The sequence below is a fragment of the Phyllostomus discolor genome, chromosome 3, assembly GCF_004126475.2.
Source record: "Phyllostomus discolor isolate MPI-MPIP mPhyDis1 chromosome 3, mPhyDis1.pri.v3, whole genome shotgun sequence".
In the NCBI taxonomy this organism is placed as follows: domain Eukaryota; kingdom Metazoa; phylum Chordata; class Mammalia; order Chiroptera; family Phyllostomidae; genus Phyllostomus; species Phyllostomus discolor.
In genome coordinates this window covers 125,260,010-125,280,948 of record NC_040905.2, presented here as the reverse complement: position 1 = coordinate 125,280,948, position 20,939 = coordinate 125,260,010, and the positions used below count along the sequence as shown (strand labels likewise).

The window sequence follows — 20,939 nt, the reverse complement described above, 5'->3', positions numbered from 1 at the left end:
GGTAGTTAAGTTAAAATGACATCATTAAGTGTAGGTCCTAATCCAAAATGACTGGCACCCTTCTAAGAAAAGGAGATGAGGAAAGATACCCAGAGGCACAATATGTGAGGATACAAGTGTGTGGCCAGCCATCTGCGAGCCAAGGAGCAAGGCCTCAGGAGACACTAATCTTGCCAACACTTTTATCATGGACTTCAGGCCTCTAGAATTGTAAAAAAATAAATTTCTGTTCTTTAAGCTATCCAGTCTGTGGTATTTGTTACAGCAGCCCTAGAAAACTAATACAGGGTCAATAATTCTGTGTTTTGGGGCTGTCCTGAACAGTTCTAGCAGCATCTCTGGCCTCTGTTTATTAGATGCCAGTAGCAGACTCTTCACATTCCCACCCCTAGCCAGTTGTGATGAGGCAGAAGACAGAACAAAAATGAAAAAGCCCTGAGGTGCCATGACAGGAAGTCCTAATGTCAGCCAGCATCCAGCATCCTGGTTATTAAGAAACGCCATGTAGTACCTAGAAAGGGACCATGCATATGCACTGTAGCTGTAGTTGACTAGTTTCACCTCTGCTTCATCATCATGCTATTATAATAAATTAGCATTGTGCTTTGATCCCCAAGTGGGCAATCAAGGAAGATCATGGGAAATCACATGCACAGAAACTTAAAAGTTACATAACCACTTGTGCATGTGTCGTAAAAAGACAGCCACATGAAACAAAAGAATTCAGAAAAAAACAACCGCCTATAAAGCCTTGTACCTTTTAGGTAGAAGGGGGCCATATTCTGGGCAGAGGTGGCCTGCTCCTATATCTTGGGAAATGTAATTTTCTTTTTTTAATAAAGTATATTTTATTGATTACACTGTTACAGTTGTCCCAATTTCTTTTCCCTTTGCATCCCTCCACCTGGTGCCTCCTTTCCCTCCAGCAATTGCACCCCCCCACCTCTATTCATGTCCATGGGTTGTGCATGTAAAGTTTTTGTCTTCTCCATTTCCTATACTATTCTTAACATCCCCCTTTCTATTTTGTATCTCCAATTATGCTTCTTGATCCCTGCACCATCTCTCCCTTCTCCTTCCTCCTCCCAGCTGATAACCTTCTGAATGATCCCCATACTTATGACTCTGTTCCTGTTCTAGTTGTTTGCTTAGTTTTTGCTTTTATATTTTAGATTCAGTTGTTAGTGTAAGTTGTTATGAGTTTTTTTTGTCATTTTAATGTTCATAGTTTTGATCTTCATCTTTTTCTTAAATAAGTCCCTTTAACATTTCATGTAATAATAATTGGTGATGATGAATTCCTTTAGCTTTCCCTTGTCTGGGAAGCACTTTATCTGTCCTTCCATTCTAAATGATAGCTTTGCTAGATAAAGAAATCTTGTTTGTAGGTCCTTGTTTTTCATGATTTTGAATACTTCTTTCCAGCCTGTTCTTGTCTGCAAAGTTTCTTTTGAGAAATAATCTGACAGTCTTATGAGAACTCCTTTGCAGATAACTCTGTTTTTCTCTTGCTGCTTGTAAGGTTCTCTATCTTTAATTCTGGCATTTTAATTATGATGTATCTTGGTGTGGTCCTCTTTGGGTCCAGCTTGATTAAGACTCTGTGCTTCCTGGACTTGCATGTCTATTTCCTTCACCAAATTAGGGAAGTTTTCTTTCTTTTTTCACATAGATTTCCAATTTCTTGCTCTTTCTGTTCTCCTTCTGGCACCCCTATGATGCAAATGTTGGACCTCTTGAAGTTGTCCCAGGGGCTGCCTACACTACCCTCATTTTTGTGGAATCTTTTTTGTCTTGTTCTGATTGGTTGGTTTTGCTTCCTCATGTTCCAAATCATTGATTTTATTCTCTGCTTCATCCACTTTACTGTTGTTTCCCTGTAAATTGTTCTTTATTCCAATTAGTGAATACTTCATTTCTGACTGGATCTTTTTTATGCTGCTGAGGTCCTCATTAAGTTCCTTGAACATCCTTATCACCAGTGTTTTGAACTCTGCATCTGATAGATTGTTTATCTCCATTTTGTTTAGCTCTTTCTGGAGTTTTGATCTGTTCTTTCTTTTGAGCCATGTTTCTTTGTCTCTTGGTTTTGGCAGTCTCCCTGTGTTTTTTTTCCTATGTATTATGTAGAGCTGCTTTGACTCTGTGTCTTGGTAGTGTGCCCTAATGTAGTAGGTGTCCTGTAGAGTCTAGTGGCACATCCCCCCCCCATTACCCAAGCTGGGTATTTGAGGTGTGCCCTTTGTGTGGGCTGATTACATTCTGCTCTTTTAGTTGAGACTTGGTTTCTGTTGGCAGATCAATGGGAGGGATTTACCCAGGCCAGTCAGCTGCAAGGATTAGCTGTGAGCACTGACCACCAACCTCCACTCTCTGTGGAGGATCAGTGTGCAGGGGCAGGGTGATGGTACTCTGACATGGTCTGTAGCTGTCCACTGGGTGCACTAGCCCTAGGGTTTCCTAGGTGGTGCAGGCCAAGGTTAGCCCCCAGGGGTCACCCTTACTGAGCTATAAAGCAATTGGAGATGGCTGCTCCTAGTGATGGACTTGGAGATTCCCAGGTAAAGCTGAGCTGTGAAACTAATCTGGCTTCTACTCGTGTCCATCCTGGAGCTCACCGAGACCAGCTGTTCAGTTCCTTCCTGTATGCCACTGGTGCCTTTTAAGCTGCCATCCCAGCACAGGAGCTCAGAGTGAGTCTGAGTAGGTAAGTCCATATCTGGGTTCTTTAAGAACTGCTTGGGGCTCCAGAAATTTCTACCACTAACTCAATCCCTGCTGGTTTTTGCAACCAGAAGTTGTGGGGACTTATCTTTCTGACACTGGAAACCTGGGCTTGGGGGCCTGGCATGAGGCTAGGCCTTTTCACTCCTGAAATATTCCTCCCAAATTTTTATGTGCCACATATGGGTGAGACACCAGCCTATTCCATGTCTGCACTCCTCCTCCCAGTCTGGATGGATGTGGTTTCTTTAATTCTGTAGTTGTCAGACTTCTCTTCAACTCAATTTTTTATGGTTCAGAGTAATGGTGGTTCTATATTTTAGTTGTAATTTTTTACTGTTGTTATAAGAAGAGGCAAGCCATGTCTGCCCACACTGCCATCTTAACTGGAAACCCAGGAACCGTACTTTTTCTAATAAATCTCGCTTGCTTTGCTTAACTCTGTCTGTGTAGTCTGTTCAATACTTTGTGACCACCAAGAACCTGGACCTTGTCTCCATCTGCAGCATTTGGTGAGCCAGCTATGAAATCTATAAGAGTGCCAGTGCAGTAACAAAATTCCTTACTGCCCCAGCAGCTAAGGGATATTTTCATTTTCTCAGTCTGTCCATTCTGTTTCGTTTTCTGATGCCCTGGGTCATCCCAGACCCTTGAAGAGAGTCTATTGTTTTTGTGCAGGCATGAGCAGAGCATTCAACTTGATCTGCATCTGAATACCCCTTGCAAGAGCTTCAGGGAAGGGTAATGTTGTTTTTGCCAGGTGAATATCTTGCTGTCTCTCCCTCTCTCTGGAGAACTAGCCAAACCCCCACAGGCATGGGTCAGACAGTTAAGAGCTGAGTAGGTGCCCACCACTTGAAGACATTGTCCCATCCCTATGGCGCATCCCCTACTTGGGTTTAGTTTTTGAGAGTAGGAGGCAAAGATTTAACCTTCAGCAGAAATTTCCAGCCTTTCCAGGTCTCCTTCTTCTAACTATGCATTTTCATTTAAATTTACCTTGCTCACAATCTTCATCCCTCCTTTTCTGGCTACTTTATTTACATTTCTAATTCCCCTCCCCCAACTCTGCTTGCTATGGAGTAATTACTGTGTTTGTTCTCAAACTGAGCAGCAATCTAATAACCCCCAAATGCTAACTCCTGGGAAGAACAGGGCAATTAAAGCTGCTACTCAAACTCATTGCAGGTGGTTGAAACAGCATGGGACCTACTCTCAACACAGAGAGAAAAAAGTGGCACTTGTAAGCTGAAGCTGCTTTTCTTCTTGAGCATTTTATCCTTGCTGCCTCCCAGGGAATAGCTGCCACTGTTTAATCCCTACACTAGAGAAAGGCCAGTGCCCACCACTACCAGGAATGAATCTTGTTATCACCCAAAAGCTAACATGTCACCCACTAATTAAGTGGGGAATTGGTGGAGGAATTATCTGTGTACATGCTCCCTTCTCTGTGTCTAACCTGATGCTTTGCAAAGAAAAACTTGGTCAGTTATCAGAAAATCCTAGCAAGTTCACAAAAGGGTTTAATCATTTAGCACTGACTTACGACCTAACTAGGAGTAATTTGCAGATTGTTCTCTTCCACTGCTGCACTGTAAACAAAAAGTGGCACATGATAGGGGTTGCTATGGCTTATGCTAAAGAATCAGCTGATAGTCATGCTCAACATCTCATATCAACCAGGGAAAATGCAATCCTGATTCAGGATCTTAGCTGGGTCTGTTAAACTGAAACAGATAAGGAACCTGAACTATAGCAGCAAAAGGATGAATTCCAATCATTGAGTAGATTCCACCCTTAACTATGGGAAACTGAGGCAAAGGTAACCCATGGCTACCCTAGATCTAACTTTAATTCGGCAGTCGGCATACATAAGCTTTTAGATTCGCCAGAGATATCTGATAGCTTTGAATGGTGGGACAATGGGGGATGCTCTGTAACCCACTAGGGGACTCCTTGAGCAACTGAAAGTGGATGCCTCTAGGGACCTGGGGAGTTCCACTCTTTTCTCTATGTTTGCCATGGACAAGATGGGAAAATATACCCTCTATCCCTTCAGGATCCCATTGGGATGCATTCTTAGAAATTGAGATAAATTTGACTCTGAAAACCTTAAGAAGAAGAGGCTAATTTTCTTTTACAATATAGCCTGGCCTCAGTATAGGCTAGGAGCTGGGGATATATGGCCTGAAAATGGGAGCAAAAATTACAACACCACACCCCGGTTAGACCTATTTTGTCAGAGGTTAGGTAAGTGGCCAGAGGTCCCCTACATTCAAGCCTTTGTGGCATTATATTGAAATTTATCTCTTTGCTCTGAGCAAAAGAAGACAACTCTTTTGGGAGCTAACAATGATATTCTAGTAGGCCTCAGAGTCCAGAGGCTTCAACCCCTGAGACAACTATGATGTACAACTACTCTCCAACATACCCAAAATTGTCAGCTGGAGAGAAACCTAGCCCAGCGAGACATACTTGGAGCAGAGCTCATATCTCCCTGCAGCTCCTGCCCTTCCTACCCATGAGGGAAATAGCAGGCACAGAAGATCCTTTTCAGGTACGTATGTCCTCAATAACTTACCTGTAGCAATGCAAAGATAGACTAGGAAACTTTTCTGAAGATCCCTCACACTTTACTAGTAATTTTAAAACCCTAACTCTTGCCTTTGACATGTCCTAGAGAGACCTCTATATAATTTTAACCTCTAGTTTTTCTCCAGAAAAGAAACAGCAGATTTGGGGGTAAACTCGCAAATATGCAGTTACATGCTCAAAATCCCAATGATGTAGGACTGGCAGCTCAAACAGTCCCTGATCAAGAGCCTGATTGGGACTGTAATACTCAGGGAGGGACCAGAAACAGAAACATCATGATTCAGTGTTTACTAGCAGGGGTGAAACAATGTATTAGGAAGCCTGTAAATTAAGACAAGGTCAGAGAAATAACACAAGGAAAGGAAGAGAATCCTACTCTCTTTCATAATAGGCTGGCTGAGGTATTCAGGAACTATACTAACCTAGATCTATCCTTTCCAGAAGGCCAAATATTAATGAGATAAAACTTAGCTCCAGATATTTGCAGCAAGCTCTAGAAATTACAAATGAGTGCACACACTTCTATGGCCTAACTGATAGATATTGCCTTCTCAGTTTTTAATAAACATGATTCAGAGGAAAATGGAGAAACATATCCAGCATAAGAAAAAGACGGGACCAAAGTAGCTCTGCTCAGACTCTTTCTTGCTGCTAGATTCCTTGGAGCGGAGACTTTCTTTAATTCTACTGCTCACTAACAGTCCTTGAAGCTTTTATTAAGAATCTCAACTGGACTTCTTGCTTGGTATTTAGGACCTTCCATCCCCTTTCCCAGTCTTAAAAGTTGTCAAAAGCAAATAAGAAAAAGCTTGTGTTTTCTCTATAAAAAGTAGTAATTAAAACTATGTATATTGTCTTTATATGTTCAGTCTTCATGTATATGGTCTTTGTGTAGTAAGTCTTTGTCTATGTATTACATATGGTACATTTTCTGCTTTGGATAGCATAACTAGCATGTAATATTTTATTGGCCTAAATAAATTAAATACTAAAATAAATTGAATGGGATTCTGTGGTTTGGACAAATTATTTGATATTAAAACCAGTTTTAAATTTGATTCATTTTTTGAGTTAGTACCATAAAAATATGTTGTTTTACAAAAAGCTTATGTTACAATCTTTTGGTTATGTTTGTTTGACAAACTTCCCAAAGTTTAAAATTTTAAAACCAAGAAATTACTTTGAGTTATTTCAAGGAGCCCCTGGAATACCTCAAGGGTTTGTTCTCTTTATAAAAAGAAAATTTTTGAGCTAATTAGGCCTATTTACTATGCTTGAAGTTACATGGGAAGTTTTGCCAAACAGAATAATAATAATATCTATGTTCTATTTGTGTACATATATTTTAATTTGAATGGATAATTGAGAGATTTTAGCCTGCCCTAAGAAGAAATGTACAAACATTTAGAGCCAACCTCAAACAGAAAACTCTCAGGGGTAGTAGGTGTCCTGTTAGTGACACCAGACAAGCCAAGAATGATGGTTCCCTGTGGGACACTGAGCAATGGCATTCTGAGTGATTATAATCCACACATTGGGAATAGACTAATTGTTTCCAATGCTCAGTGCACACTTCTAATAAGTCATGTACAGTGTTTTAAAACCATGCATACTGGTTTGAACCACACTGGCTGGTGTGGCTTAGTGGACTGAGCACTGACCTGAGAACCAAAGGTTCATCAGTTCAATTCCCAGTCAGGGCACATGCCTGAGTTGTGGGCCAGGTCCCTAGTAGGGGCACATGAGAGGCAATCACACATTGACGTTTCTCTCCCTCTCTTTCTTTCTCCCTCCCCCTCTTTCTAAAATATAATAAATAAATAAATAAATCTTGAAAAGAAAACCCTCACATACTGTTTGGTCTCATTTATTTTGAAATTGTATGTTAAATCTAAAAATATGGGCTTTGTGGTGTTCTTTTATGTCATTTCATAGTAATTATTGCTTACTAAGAAATTGTTACCATAGAATGTTGTATCTTACAAAGAAGCAAAGTTCTTTATCAATTGCATTGTAACCAAATCTTGTCATTTTAAATTCTGTCATTTATAAAGTTACTGTTTTACTTAAATGAATTTGCAAATGTATCCTTGAAAAGGTTCATGAAAAGAACTCTGACTTACCCTAAATTACAGGTACCTAAGCATGTCATATCTTTGAAGTAAATGACAATTTATAGAACTCTAAGGAATAACTGGATTCATGGAAATACTGGCAAATAATCAAAACAAACAAAAATTGGTTATATAGGACTAAATAAACTAAAGATAATTATACTTACGGCTTTGTTCTTTTTGTTTTCCAAATGCAAGGAAACTATTTTTCCTAGAGCAATTTTGTAAATTATACCCTTATAAGCAATACTGAAACATTTATATTTTTCTCCTACCTAATCCCTCCAGAATTTGACAGCTCTTAATAACTGAATATTATTCTCATGACAATATGTTTGTTTGCATAAGCCCAATAAGAATCTCTTCTCTTTATAATAGGACCAGTTTCCAATTGTGATTTGTTAACCAAGTCTTCATCTGGAATGTCATGATCAAAAGAGTTATGCCTGGACTAAAGATTGAGTTTCAAAGCTAATAGAAGCCCACTACAAAAATGGCCTGGTACCTTGGTTGGTCATGAGGTTCGTGACAGTCTTTCCAGGTAAGGAATGAAGGCTGCATTCTGAAAGATGTGAAGGAAGGAACCTCAAACATTTTGGGGATCTCAAGAACTTGAGAAATACCCAAACTTATAGGTATTTCAGGCAAAGCCATATGGCACTTGTGCAGCTTGGCTTCTTTGTTCTATGAGGCTGGCTAAAACCCAATCTGAAGGTTCCTATTGAAATTCCAGCAAAGCAGATTTAAAAGAGCCTATATTATCAATTATAATTCTTGTTGTGTCTATGCAAATTATCAGGCCAAATTGAAACTGGACTTAATGCAATCTCTTTGATAAAAATGAAGGTAATTTTAGGAAGAGAAATTATGTTTCAGTGGAAATAATAGTGCCCCACTGTCACCCACAAACTGAACTGAATCCTAATTTTGCTAGTTTTCTTCCAAGCTAATGTTTCATTTTTTCTCTCTCATCCTTTTTTTTGATTTTTTTTAATTTCAATCATTGTTCAAGTACAGTTTTCTCCCCCCTACTCCCGTTCCAGCCCCTCCACCCAACCCTCCCCCCTTCCCCCCATTACCCCCCACCCCTAGTTTTTGTCCATGTGTCCTCCAAATTTGTTCCTGTAATCCCTACCCATTCCCCCCTGAAATTCCCTCTTCTCTCCCCTCTGGCCATTGTGAGACTATCCCCTATTTCAGTGTCTTTGGTTATATTTTGCTAGTTTTTTGTTTTGTTTTGTTTTGTTGTTTAGATTCCTGTTAAAGGTGATATCATGTGGTATTTGTCTTTCACTGCCTGGCTTGTTTCACTTAGCATAATGCTTTCCAGCTCCATCCATGCTGTTGCAAAGGGTATGAGCTCCTTCTTTCTTTCTGCTGCATAGAATTCCATTGTGTAAATGTACCATAGTTTTTTGATCCATTCATTTACTGATGGGCATCTAGGTTGCTTCCAGCACCTAGCTATTGTAAATTGTGCTGCTATGAACATTGGGGTGCAAAGGTTCTTTTGTATTGGTGTTTTAGTGTTCTTAGGATAGAGTCCCAGCAATGGAATTGCTGGGTCAAAAGGCAGATCCATTTTTAGTTTTCTGAGGAAGTTCCAAACTGCTTTCCATAATGGTTGTACCAGTCTGCAGTCCCACCAACAGTGCACTAGGGACCCCATTTCTCCACATCCTCTCCAACACTTGTTGTTTGTTGCTTTGTTTATGATGGCCATTCTGACTGGTGTGAAGTGGTATCTCATTGTGGTTTTAATCTGCATCTCTCTGATGGCTAGCGATATTGAACATCGCTTCATGTGTCTTTGGATTTTCTGTATGTCCTCCTTGGAGAAGTGTCTGTTCAAGTCCTTTGCCCATTTTTTAATTGAGTTACTTGTCTTCTTAGAGTGGAGTCGTGTAAGTTCTTTATATATTTTGGAGATTAAACCCTTGTCTGAGGTATCTGTGGCAAATATGTTTTCCCATACAGTTGGTTCTCTTTTTATTTTGATACTGTTTTCCTTAGCTGTGCAAAAGCTTTTAATTTTGATGAGGTCCCATTTGTTTATTCTTTCCTTTATGTCCCTTGCTCTAGGAGACAAGTCAGTAAAAAAGTTTCTGCGTGAAATATCTGAGATTTTCCTACCTACGTTCTCTTCTAGGACTTTAATGGTGTCACAGTTTATATTTAAGTCTTTTATCCACCTTGAATTTATTTTTGTATAAGGTGTAAGTTGGTGCTCGAGTTTCATTTTTTTACATGTAGCTGTCCAGTTCTCCCAACACCATTTGTTGGAGAGGCTATTTTTATTCCATTTTATGTTGCTGCTTTCTTTGTCAAATATTAATTGACCGTAGAGGCTTGGGTTTATTTCTGGGCTCTCTGTTCTGTTCCATTGGTCCATGTGCCTGTTTTTATGCCAGTACCAGGCTGTTTTGATTACAGTGGCCTTGTAGTATAGTTTAGTGTCAGGTATTGTGATTCCTCCTACTTTACTCTTCTTTCTCAAAATTGCAGCAGCTATTTGGGGTCGTTTATGGTCCCATATAAATTGTTGAAGTGTTTGTTCTGTGTCTGTGAAATATGCCATTGGTACTTTAATAGGTATTGCATTGAATGTGTAAATTGCTTTTGGTAGTATGGACATTTTAATGATATTAATTCTTCCAATCCATGAACACAGTATATGTTTCCATTTGTTTGTGTCTTCCTTGATTTCTCTCCTCAGTGTTATGTAGTTTTCTGAATACAGGTCTTTTACCTCTTTGGTTAGGTTTATTCCTAGGTATTTTATTTTCCTTTTTGCTATTTCAAATGGGATTTTTTTCTTGATTTCTGCTTCTGCTGTTTCATTGTTGGTGTACAGAAATGCCTTGGATTTCTGGATATTGACTTTGTATCCCGCTGTTTTACCAAATTCATTTATTAGGTCAAGCAGTTTTTTGGTGGAGTCTATAGGATTTTCTATGTACACTATCATGTCATCTGCAAACAGTGACAGTTTTGTTTCCTCCTTTCCGATTTGGATTCCTTTTATTTCTTTTTCTTGTCTGATTGCTGTGGCTAGAACCTCCAGTACTATATTGAATAGAGTGGTGAAAGTGGACATCCTTGTCTTGTTCTTGTTCTTAGTGGAAAAGATTTTAATTTTTGCCCATTGAGTATAATGTTGGCTGTAGGTTTCTCATATATGGCCTTTATTATGTTGAGGAATGCTCCCACTATTCCCACTTTACTGAGTGTTTTTATCATAAATGGGTGCTGTACCTTATCAAATGCTTTTTCTGCATCTATTGATATGATCATGTGGTTTTTGTCTTTGCTTTTGTTTATGTGATGTATTACATTTACTGATTTGCGTATATTGTACCTTCCTTGCATACCTGGAATGAATCCAACTTGGTCATGGTGTATGATCTTCTTAATGTACTGTTGGATGCGGTTTGCCAGTATCTTGTTGAGGATTTTAGCGTCAATGTTCATCAGCGATATTGGCCTGTAGTTTTCTTTCTTTGTTGTGTCTTTATCTGGTTTTGGGATTAAGATGATGTTGGCCTCATAAAAAGAGTTTGGTAGTCTTCCATCTTTTTGGATTTTTTGAAATAGTCTGTGAAGGATAGGTGTTAGTTCTTCCTTAAATGCTTTGTAGAATTCTCCTGTGAAACCATCTGGTCCAGGGCTTTTGTGTGTTGGGAGTTTTTGGATTACTGCTTCAATTTCTTTTGCTGTTATTGGTTTGTTCAGGCTTTCTGCTTCCATTTTATTGAGTTTTGGAAGGTTATATTTTTCTAGAAATTTGTCCATTTCATCTAGGTTTTCAAATTTCTTGGCATACAGCTCTTTGTAGTAATTTGTTACAATCCTTTGTATTTCTGTGGTATCTGTTGTACTCTCCTCTTTCATTTTTGATTGTGTTTATTTGGGTTTTCTCTCTTTTTTTCTTGATGAGTCTGCTTAAAGGCTTCTCGATTTTGTTTATCTTTTCAAAGAACCAACTCTTGGATTCATTGATCTTTAGGATTGTGCTTTTAGTCTCTATGTCATTTAATTCTGCTCTGATCTTGGTTATTTCCTTCCTTCTGCTTGCTCTGGGCTGTCTTTGTTGTTGTTCCTCGAGTTCTTGTAGACGTAGGGTTAGGTTGTTTGTTTGAAATGTTTCTAACTTTTTTAGGTGGGCCTGTATCGCTATGATCTTCCCTCTCAGGACTGCCTTGGCTGTGTCCCATAAGTTTTGGGTTGTTGTGAGTTCGTTTTCATTTGTTTCCAAAAACCGTTTGATTTCTTCCCTAATATCATTCTTGACCCATTCATTGTTTAATAGCATGCTGTTTAATCTCCATGAATTTGAGTGTTTTGGGTTTTTTTCCTTGTGGTTGGTTTCTAGTTTCAGTCCCTTGTGATCCGAGAAATTGCTTGGTATGATTTCAATTTTTTTTGAAATTGTTGAGGCTTGTTTTGTGTCCTATCATGTGGTCAATCTTTGAAAATGTTCCATGTACATTTGAAAAAATGTGTATTTAGCTTCTTTGGGATGGAGGGTTCTGTAAATATCAGTAAAGCCCAGTTCGTCTAGGGTATTGTTCAATGCCACAATATCTTTGTTGATGTTTTGTTTGGAAGATCTGTCCATTTTTGATAGAGGGGTGTTAAAATCCCTCACAATAATTGTGTTGCTGTCCATATCTTTCTTGAAGTCCTCTAAGATTTTCTTTATGTATTTAGGTGCTCCTATGTTGGGTGCATATATATTTACTATGTTTATGTCTTCTTGGTGAATTCTTCCCTTGAGTATTATGAAATGACCTTCTGGGTCTCTCTTTATGGATCTTCTTTGGAAGTCTATTTTGTCAGATATGAGTATTGCTACCCCGGCTTTTTTCTCCTGTCCATTTGCTTGGAAAATTTGTTTCCAGCCCTTCACTTTCAACCTGTGCAGATCTTTTATCCTGAGGTGGGTCTCTTGTAGACAGCATATGTGTGGGTCATGTTTTCTTATCCAATCAGCTATTCTATGTCTTTTGATTGGAGCGTTTAGTCCATTTACGTTTAAGGTTATTATTGATAGGTACTTATTCATTGCCTTTTATGTACGTGTGATCCTCTCTCACTCTCTCTTTTCCTTTCTTTCCTTAAAGCAGTCCCTTCAGCATCTCTTGCAGAGCTGGTTTAGTGGAGGTGTATTCTTCTAGACTTCTTTTGTCTGAGAAGCTTCTTATTTGGCCTTCTATCTTGATTGAGAGCCTTGCTGGGTAAAGTAGTCGTGGTTGCAGGCCTCTGGTTCTCATTACTTGGATTATTTCTTGCCATTCTCTTCTGGCTTGGAGTGTTTCCATTGAGAAGTCAGCTGTTAGCCTTATTGGGGCCCCCTTGTATGTTACTTCCTGTTTCTCCCTTGCTGCCTTTAAGATTCTCTCTTTGCCTTGAAATTTTGCCATTTTAATTATGATGTGTCTTGAGGTGGGCCTCCTTGGGTTCCTCTTGATTGGGACTCTCTGTGTTTCCTGTATTTGTGTGACTTTTTGTCTCATCAAATTAGGGAAGTTTTCCATCATCACTTGTTCAACTAGGTTTTCTATCCCTTGTTCTTCTTCTTCTCCTTCTGGTATCCCTATTATACGGATATTATTACGTTTCATATTGTCTTGCATTTCTCTTAATCCCTCTTCATTCTTTCTGAGCCTCTTTTCCCTTTCTTGCTCTTTCTGGGTGTTTTCTTCTATTTTGTCCTCTAGCTCACTGATCCGATCTTCTGCTTCATCGATCCTGCTTTTCATTCCTTCTACTGTGTTCTTCATTTCAGAGATTGTATTCTTCATTTCCTCTTGGCCCTTGTTGAGAGTTTCTATTTCCTTTTTTATGCTGATGTAGTTTTCATTGAGTTCATTGTAGCTTCCCTGTAGTTTCTCGTAGCTCATTGTGAGCTCATTGAGCTTCCTGACAATCACTGCTTTGAATTCAATATCTGATAGTTGAATTGCCTCTGTTTCATTTAGCATTCTTTTTGAGGCTTCCTCCTTTCCTTTCATTTGGGGAGTATTTCTTTGTCTTCCCATTGTTTGTGAGACTCTTCTTGTTCACCTCAGCTTCTTATATTGATCTGTTCTGGCTCCCTCGGTTTATGATGTGAACTTCTTTAGTAGAGTAGCAATGAGTTTCAGTGGTGCTGTTTCCTTGACCCCCCAAGCTCGCTGCTCTTGGGCTGTTGTTTAAGTTGGCTTTGTGTTTGCCTTTGGGTTCTGATTGTTGTTGAGTCTTTCTTTGGTGGTTCCTTCCCGCCAGCTGGTTAAATGTGGGTCACTCTGTCCACCACCTTCTATATTTTGTTGTGCTGGTGAGGGCAGGTTGTGTTGAGGCTGGTTCTTCTTGATGCAGCGATCCGTTCTTTGTTCTTTCGGTTCTGCCACAATCCTTGGTCCTCCGTTCTCAAAAATGCTGAAATATGTTGGTTGCTTGCCTTTCCACTCCAAAGATCGGTCAGGACTCTCTCCCCTGAGCAGAGGAAAGCCAAATCTGCTCCTTCCTACTCCGACGCCATCCTCTCTCATCCTCTGACTTAAAATTACTGAGAATTATTGATGAAGTGTCAGCCATACGGAATGTACCTGAGTGCCTGATTATATCACCAGAGATATTTAAACTGCAGAAAAAGAGAATCTATCAGAATGTCACTTCTTAATTTCATTCTAGCAAAAGTCTTGCATTTGGGTGTCTTCTCAGCTGACATGCTCGCAGACTCAGAAACTTATGATTTTCTATGTTCATTAATGTTTGTGTTCTTTCTTTTTTAAATAGTGTATGCCTATCACCCTATTTACCTGAATGCTTCTTAGCACAGTATAGGCCACACTGTAGAAGCCCATCTGTTTTTCCATCTCCTGAAATGAGACTCAGCAGAATTATTTGAGATCCAAGATGGTGGAGGAGTAAGTGGAAACTACACTAACAGATGTTCCCCCTCAGGACCAATCTGGAATTACAACTAAATTGTAGAGAAATTATCCTGAATAACCAACTGAACACCAGCTGGAGAGAAGCCTTATAACCATGGACAGACAGAAGAAACCACTTCACCACAATGGGACTCATAGGGAGTGCAGAGGAGGCTCGAGAGTGCTCGCTTGGCTCCCATGAGTGGCACTGAAGTTCTGGAGGGATATTTTAGCAGCTGGGGACTCCCCCTGAGAAGTATGGGGTCTAAACTCCAAGCTGGGTTCCCCAGCATACAGTACCAGAGCCATAAAAGAGCCTAAGTAACATCCAGTTGTGAAAAGCAGTAGGGTGTCTGTCTGCCAGGGAGAGATAGCTGGAGAGTCAGAGAACTTCTTAAAGGGCCAGTGCACAAAATTTCATTTGTAGCCACTTACCATGGGCTCTGGCAGAGGGTGGGCAGAGTGGACTATAAATGCTTGAGGAGAGTCTGGTTGTTGGTGGCTCAGGGGAGAGAACTAAAGGAACAGCTGTCAGGACACCTGTATTGAGTCATTCCCTATACAGCAGAAGCCATTTTTCTCAGGCAGAGCTCTCCTCTCCACATGGCATCAGTCTGAGGGGATGCAACAGTCTCCCATAGGAATTACTCTGCCCTACCCTGTGGAGCTTAAGCTGGGCTGCTGATTACAGATTTGGGTTACATCATTGATTAGTTTAACAACTAAGGTAGATCTCTGGGAGCTCAATGAGACTTCAACTGACCCTCACTTAGGCCTATGGCTAATAAAAGCCAGCCTTGGTACACAGCCTGATTCTTTCTGCACACAAACAAGCCAAGCAGAGGGAGCCATACACTAGTTAGAAATTAGGAAAACCACTTCAAGGAGTCCTATTTAAATTCTCACAACCCCCCACAGGGCAACATATTTAAGACCTAAAATTATACCCCTTTAAAGGTTGTACTTCATTTTCTGTCTCCATACTCCTTAAGAAATACAACTCCATTGTTGTACCTCCGGGCCTTGGCTGACTATGTGGGACTCCTAATAACCTTTTAACTACTCATTCAAAACTCTTAGAGGCAATTGTCCACTCACATTTTAATAATTCTCTCCATGGAGGTGACTATACTCTTGGTACTGTGGTCCCTCATGGCCCTACTATTTTAAATATTACCCATAGCTGCTCTGGCTGGTATGTCTCAGTGGATTGAGTGCCGGCCTGTGATCCAAAAAGTCACTGGTTCAATTCCCAGCCAAGGCACATGCCTGTGGTGTGGGACAGGTCCCTAGTTGGGGGCATGCAAGAGACAACCAATTGATGTTTCTTTCCCTCTTTTTCTCTCTCCCTTCCCCTCTCTCTAAAAATAAGGTTTACATTTATCTAGCCTGTGATCCAAAAAAATATTACCCATAGCTCAGGAAGGCAGAAAACAGCAAGGAAAAACCAAGCCTTTGGTTTAATGGTAGCAAGGGTAGCATTGGCCATAGCTGCTACCACTCTGTGGGGAGAATTTGTATAACATGAAAATACATTACAAGAGCTCACTCAGATTATGGATGATATCATCTGGAACACTGCTGATGCCCTAGCAAAAATACATGGTTCATTAGCAAATGTACTCATGGACAATCATCTGGCCCTTGATTACCTTCTGGCTGAACAGGTGGGGTTTGCACAATTAATAAGACTTGCTGTGTCTATGTAAATAACTCCGGGCTAGTTGATACCAATATAAAGAACATCTATGAACAAGCAAAATGGCTACATAAGTATAACAAACAAAACCTGAGTATTCAAGATGCCCTGGCCTCCTGGCTTTCAAGTACATCTCAGCAACTGCCCATATTAGGTCCCTTAGCAATACTCCTAACCCTATTGCTCTGTGGCCCTTGCGTATTTTACCTAATTAATTTTTAAATTTGTATCTTCTAGACTTGAACAGTTCCATATCAAGAAGATGATGCTCTAGGGTTTCCAACCAATCCTGAGAGCTGACCAACAGATAGTGTCCAATGGTCTCAGGAATTCCTCTCCAACCACTAGATAAAATAGGGTTAGAGTTTCATAGTTCTCAGCAGGCAGTGTCTGCTGTCCCTTTCTTGCAGGAAGTAGATACAGAAGATTGACTGTCCTGTCTCAGCAACCCAAAAAAGAATTTTTGAGAACCATGTCTCTCAGGGGGAAGTTGAGGCAGGAGACAGAATAGAAATGAAGAAGTCCTGAGGTGCCATGCTGTTATCAGCCAGTGTCCAGTGTCCTGGTTACCAAGAAACACCTTGTAGCACCTAGCAAGAAGCCACGTGTACACACTGTAGCCATAGTTGACCATTGTTTCACCTCTGCTCCATTATCATGCTATTATAATAAATAAGTATTGTGGTTTGGTCCCTGAGTTGGTAATCAAGCAAGACTGTGAGAAATTGCATGTGCAGAAGCTTAAAAGTTATATAAGCACTTGTGCATGTGCTGTAAAAAGCCTGCCAAATGGAACAAAAGAATTCAGAGTAAACCAACACCCTATAAAGCCTGCACCCTTTCAGCATAAAGGGGCAGCATAAAGCAGGTCAGAGGTGGCCTGCTTCTGTATCTTGGAATGTATACTTTTCTTAATAAATCTTGCTTGCTTTGCTTAACTTGCTTAATGGTTTGTGTAGTCCATTCAATCCTTTGCTTGCAACTACCAAGAACCTGGACTTCATTTCCATCTGCAGCAGTAGTAATCAAAAATGTCTCCAGGTGTTGCCAAATGTCCCCTGGGGGAGGAAAATTGTCCCCAGTTTAGAACCACTGTTTTAAGGCCATTAACACAAGATCTCCTTTTTTTTTTTTCATTTTTGTTTAACTCTTATTGTTCCTTATTTACTCCAGAATTACTATTACTTTTTATTCAGATCTTGGAATATTTGTTAATTTATGTGTTGGCTTTTGGTCTACTTCCTGGCCCTACCTTTTAAACAAACTAACAAACAAACAAAAAACCCAACCTGCTGTTTTTCTGATATGCTGGGTCCACCCATCTATAGCCTCTTTGTTCCACAGAAAAGTGGAGGGAGGGAGGAGACAAGGGGAAGACAAATTTCTTCTTTTGATATCCACATAGATATCTGGGTCTTAAACCCTGATGTGGTAAGAGAACTGGGAAGCCAAATTCTTGGAAGCAAAAGAAAGTTACTTTCTCTGCCTCAGTGCTGGGTTTTCATTATATTCTTGACTGAAGAAGAGACCATATGGTTTTATTTACAGGTCAGAAAACTGAAGCCCAGAAGAAGCCATGAACATGCCCAAAGGCATTTGCATAGCTGGGGGATGTCTGAACAATGTCCAGACACCAGTTTCTCTGACTCCTAATCTAGTGTTTCTTCCTTGTACACTATGTTCTTTCTACCTTCTGTCAAAAGGAGCAGAATTGTTCACATAGTCAGCCAAATAGTGCTAACTAAACAGAGCTGAGAACCCCAATTTAGCCTTATCCGGGAGGTAGATGAGGCACAGGTAATGCCAAACAATGACTGATCAGAACCTCAGCAGCATGGTCACATCCTAAATGTGGCCTTCTTAGGAGACAGCCAAAAGATGTGTATGCATAGGTAATAATTAATAAAGGCAGGTGCCAGCCCAGGTGAGTATGAGATGCAAGGCTGGCTGTGTGACCATGACCAAGTCCCTTGAAAGGCCTTAAGTCTGCAGCTGTCCATATAAGGGTTTGCTGGTATAATTAAATAAGATAAAATGCTTGTAATGCATCTTATGACTTTTTAAAAATAATTTTAAAATATTTTATTTATTAACTTTTAGAGAGAGGGGAAGAGAGAAAGGAAGAGAAATATCAATGTATAGGAGACAGAGAGATAGATTGATCAGTTGCTCTCACTTGCCCCCACTGGGGACCTGGCCCACAACCCAGGTGTGTGCCCTGATTGGGAGTCAAACCAGCAACCTTTTGGTTTACAGGCTGACACTCAATACACTGAGTCATACCAGCCATGGCTTTAAAAACTTTTTTTATAAGATGGCAGTGAAATAGGTAGGAGCTGAGCCTACTTGCTCATGCACCCAACTGGGACACTTAGCTGAGCTTCTGAAAAACAAAGTGAACAGTTAGCAGAATCTTAGCTGATATGAAGTTTGGAAGCCAAAGTGTGCAGAGGATGCTTCAAAATAGGCAGTAACAAGGTTTTATAGGAGGATGGGGAAAGTTCTGGGGCTGGCACCAGAAACTGGCTGCCATGGGGACAACATCTGAGGAAAGCCTGGTCAGGGATAGCAGCCTAGTGGCTCCCTTCAATCCTAGGGTGGGGAATCCACAGACCTGTGCCAGGAGCAACTTGAATGCACAGAGTTGCCAGGGAGAAATAGGCTGTACACACTCACACAGCTGGCAGTACATACTAGCTGGTGTGGTGGTTGCTGGCCAGAAAAGTGCCAGAGAGTGGAGGGGATTCTGGCTACACTTAGAGCTGGGGGAAGAGTCGTGACAACTGGCAGTGACTGAGATGGACTCTTGACTTGCCAGAGAGTTAGTGTGTGGAAAGTCAGGCAGTGACTTAGAGCTGCAGCAGTAGCACTCAGACAGACTCTTTTCAAAAGGGGAGCTGATGCATGCTGGGCAGAGACCCCATGCATGAGCAGCTTCCTGGCCAACAAAGATGAAGACTGTGGGCACAATCTGCTGCCAATCAGTACACCTGGGCAGTTTGATCAAAGGGGTGCAAAGTGAGGTGGTTTCTTGGCCCCAGCCTGGCGCAGTGGTGCAGAGTGGAGAATGCAGGCCACAGGGTGCCTTTAGGGCAGTGGGCTGGGAACTGTGCACCTGAGATTAGAGCCAGACCAGACCTTCTTCCTTGGTGGAACCTCTGGGAAAGGAAGATTGAACTCAGTCCTCCATCTTGGGCAGGAGTGGGGAGGATCTACAAATCCAGCTGGGCAGGCTTAACAACCTGCAGGGGGCTTTTCTGCAAGAGTAAGACAGCAAGGCTAAAAAGACCTAAAAGGTCTTAGGCTTTTAGAATTCCCCACAGGGAGACAAAGTACACAGGGTCCTAGGGCCCTATTTCACTGAGGCCATTGTTGGGAACTGCCCTGCCTTGTATCAGAAGCTGTAACCCCTGCCAAGGCTAAGGCTGAGGGAGTGGCCTTGGATTGTAAACCAGCAAGGAGACAAAAGTTTATCTCCCTGGCAGGAGTGCTGCTTCTGCTGCTTCATTCATAACTGAACCCCAAGGTTGATCGGTTAGCCAATGACGGGTAAGACTCCCCAAGGGGGAACAACCTAAGACAGGCACGATCATGTGGGAGGCCCCCAAAAGAAGGACTTTGGGGGCTACAGCAAAAGGGGGTGATGGACCCTTGCTCCTCGGCTTTGACATAGCCTGAGTCCTCAATGTCTGGGAGAAAATCTCCTTATCTCTTGGTTGCCTTAGTTTCCTTGCTCCATCTAAGCCTGAAACAATGGCAGGGTGGTACAGCTCTGTGCTAAAAAGGGTGGATCCCCCGGGTGATCAGGCCTAAGAAAGAACATGTAAATTCCTGTGAAACCTTTGTTTAGAATGCTCTCAGTTGAATGAGAAGGGTCCAAGGAGGAAGATAGTTTGTTCCTCAAAGTTTTACAGCTCTTTGATCCTGACTCAAAATAGGCCCTCAGACTTCCTTGTTATCTATTGTTTGATCCTTACTTCCTAGCAATGAGTAATGAGCTTTTACCTGAATTCTTTTGCAAACAAAACCAATAAAAAGCCTCTCCAGAGGGGGAATGGGGCGCTCTCCCCACCAGGGAGGGTGGCCAAGCAGCACGCTCCCCATGTGAGGAGTGGCCATGGTGCCCTCCAGGAGAGAGGGTGGCCAAGGCTCTCGCCATGTGAGGAGTGGCCCTGCTGTTCCTATTCCCCCACAGGACCTGGTTGTCTCTGTGTCTGTTTTTCTCGAGTTTTGATGAGCCATCCGCAGCGTTCCATGATCACTGCTGGCCGGTGACCCACACATCAGGCCATCAAAACAGAAATTCAAAAAAGGGTGCAACAAAGGGGATTCAGGGTGCTGCCCACACTTGGCTTGCACAGAGCAGAAGACTACGCCAAGCAGGAGAGAGCTGACACTCATACCAATTGCCCACTCCCTTGCCACACCCCTTCTGCCATGAAACAGACAACTATTTAAGCGGAAACTACACATTATTGGAAATAAACTGGGACAGACTAAGATGAAAGGTGTAGATGCAGGGGAAATGTACCCACAATTTTCCCAGAAGACTGAACAGTGCCTCCAAGGGGAGACACAGAGACCTCACCCTCTTGATCACGACAGAAGCTCCCTGTAGAGGCAGGGGAAGGAGATACAGGTAGTGTTGACGGAAGTTGGATGAGCCACCCTGGCACCTTAGAATGATAGAAAACCAGAGACAAATCCAGAAAGAAGCCAGAAGGTAAACACTAAGAGCTGAGATGAATTTCATTTGCTCTAAATCAGAATTTCCATGTTTTTTTCTCTTTCTTCTTTTTTTCTTCCTTTCATATAGAATTTTAATATTTATTCCCCCATTTTACTCATATTCCAACTAACTCACTATTCTTGGTCTTTTATTTTTTATTC

At 41.2% G+C, this 20,939-nt stretch overlaps 1 protein-coding gene across 1 annotated transcript in view; it reads right to left on the bottom strand.

Moving 5' to 3' along the window:
* DNAH3 (dynein axonemal heavy chain 3) overlaps window positions 1–20,939 on the bottom strand; it is a 219,892-nt gene that overhangs the window by 129,083 nt on the left and 69,870 nt on the right. The window lies entirely within an intron of this gene.